Consider the following 2973-nt stretch of genomic DNA (forward strand, 5'->3'; position numbering starts at 1 on the left):
GTGGGGTCGGCGTCGGGAGGCGGCGGCTTCTTTTTAGGGAGAATAGTCATGGCGGCACCGCCGAGTACCCCCCAGCAAACCCGGCGCGCGGCACGCCGGGACAGAACCCGGATGAGGGGCTAAAGTGGTGCGCGGAGCACCACGGGATCGGCGGAGAGGCACCGGTTCGAGAGCCGTAGGCGACGCGCAGGTCACGCGACGGAAGAACCCGGATGTGAAGTCGAAGGTGAAGGCAGCGCGACGAGTGTCGTCGCCGACTCTCGGAGCTCGGCAAGTTGATTGTTACGCTCTTTCCGGCCTTCCCGTTCCAGGGAGACAGAACCAAAACAAGCACCTCTTCGCCCCGCCCCCTCGCAGGTTCTTGAACTACCGGGTGGGGTCCAGGGGCGCCGCGCAAGCGCGCCAGAGCACAGCCCCGCCTCTGGCTCGGAAGTACGTGGGCAAAATCCTCGCCGCCGCCACAACAATCGCGGGCACCAACCTATCGAAGTGGCTGCGTGGGTCCTCGCTGACGCCCAAGGGCCAATCAGAGGTGAGCGATCGCCCTCCCGTGCCCTCCGTCTCAGATTTCACTCAAAGTCGGCGCCCCGGTTCTTGGCCTTTCTTCTGTCCGCGCCGTCCTGCTCTTGACTTCTTTCCCTGAGGCTTTGACTCGCAGGCGGCGGTACAGCGACAGGCAGGACACCTTGACCTGCCCCGCACACGACAATTTCAAAAGCGCCTCCCTTCCAGGCTTCCAACTTGGCCGCTGTCAGTTGGACTGACAGGAAAATATCAACACTCCCAGAGCATAGCAATCCCTTGTAGCGTCAGTTCCGGTCCCACCCACCTGTAAATCCACACCCGTGGACAGGAGGGCGGTGCTTCACTGTGTAAAGGGCTGAGAACTGCGGTGATTGGTTAAGAGGCGCCGTCACTCGGGGCCGGCGAGCCAACCAAGGGACAGACATGCACCGTGGGGAATGTCGGTGTTTGGGAAGCAGACACGCCCTCTTTGGCCCTACCACACTGTCGCCCCCGCGTTGACCTCCCCGCCCCTGTGGCTAGTGCGCAGGCGCCGCATAGCCGCCTTTTATTTATTTGTTTCTGAAACTGAATTTACCTGGTTTGAGCATAACTTTATGTATCCATCTCTGTCACTAGCCAGCGTCTCACAATGGGGTTGGTAAAATCTCTGCTACTGAGCAGCTGGAGAGTTACAAGCTAATCTAGCTCTTCTCTTGTCTGTGTGCTCTCTGGCAAGTCATTTAACATCCACCCAAGCTCAATTTCTGCTTCTCTATAAAATGGCAATGATGATTCTAATTTAAGGGTCAGACTCATAAAGGGTCTGATAGTGTTCCGACACATAGTAAGTGCTCAATAAATTAGCATGATGGTGCACAGGAAAGGATCCCAGGCTTTGGAGTCAGGAAGACCTCAGTTCCAGACATGGATGGCCCATTACCAACTGTAGGACCCTGAGCAAGTCATTGTGTCTCAAATTTACCTATGTGTAAAATGGGAATGATAATGCCTGCTCAGACTACCTCAGGGAGTAGTTGTGGGGTTCCACTGAGCTCATAAACCAAGAAGCTGTTGTGAGAGGTAGGGGCTTGTTGTGTCTTAGGAGCCAACTAATACAGTAGATTGACTGAAAGAGAGACCATCAAAAAGCTCTTCTGAGTGCCATCTAAACTTCCTTCAGATGCCAACCCTAGTTGAAGTCGTCCCTGAAGGGTGTCAGTAATAAATGTACTATTGTGTTTTCTTTTCATGAGACTTAATGGAAGAGGATTCAAGTTTACTGGGCCTATTGTGTTCAGGGCACTGCTCTTAATGCCTATGCACATTATCATATTGAGTCTTTTCATGACCCACATATCCCACTCCCTACTGGATATTTGTCTAACACCACACATCTAAAACTGAACTTATGAAAGTGTAGCTAGTCATCACCAAGTACTTACTATGTGCCTGAAACTATGTGCTAACAGCTTTGATGTTACCTTTGACAGTGTATGGCACCCCCAGCCTTTGCCCAAACCAGAAACCTAGGAGTCAGCCTTGCCTCTTCCTCAACTCCCAGATGCCTGTCAATCCCAAGCCCTGCCAATTCTACTTCTCAAAAATTTTGACTGTCCAACTATTACTGCCATTACTTGGCCATGGCACCACTTAATGGGAGAGGACTCATGTGTTACTGGGCCAGTTGTGTTGACCACTACAAAAGCCTCCTCCTCACTGCTCTTCCTCCCTCCAGGAGTGTTTCTCTAGAATCCACTCTCCACAACCAGAATGATCATTCTGAAGCACAAACCTCATGATGACTTTCTGTTTGCAAGCCTTTAGAGGTCCCCATTATCCTTAGGATGAAGTCCAAAATCTGTATCCTAGCTTCAAAGGCCTTTTGTGATCTGGCTTACCTCTACATTCTCACCCTCATCATAGCCTCACACTCTCTTTCCCAGCTCTATCAACTAATTTGAGTTCCCCAAAGGCCCCAAGCTCGCTCTCTAACCTCCAGGCCTTTGCACATGCTGTTCCTTCTGCCTGAAACATTTTTACCCTTTTGTCTTCACCTGGCTAACTGCCCCTCATTCTTCCTGTGCTGGCCAGGTTAGATTCTCTACATGCTTCTGTAATCTATCGATCTTAGTTCCCCTGCACTATATTGTAATTGCTTAGTTGCCTTCCACGTTCACCTCTGTAGAACAGAAATGATGTCTACTTTGCCCATTTCTGTACCCCTAGGGCAGTGATGACGAACCTTTTGAGCTCAGCGTGTCAGCATTTTGAAAAACCCTAACTTAACTCTGGTGCCGTGTCACATATAGAAATTTGTTGATATTTGCAACCATAGTAAAACAAAGACTTATATTTTTGATATTTATTTTATATATTTAAATGCCATTTAACAAAGAAAAATCAACCAAAAAAAAGGAGTTTGCGTGTCACCTCTGACACACGTGTCATAGGTTCACCATCACTGGC

This window comes from Myotis brandtii, unplaced genomic scaffold (assembly GCF_000412655.1).
Source record: "Myotis brandtii unplaced genomic scaffold, ASM41265v1 scaffold1875, whole genome shotgun sequence".
NCBI classification, from domain to species: Eukaryota; Metazoa; Chordata; class Mammalia; order Chiroptera; family Vespertilionidae; genus Myotis; species Myotis brandtii.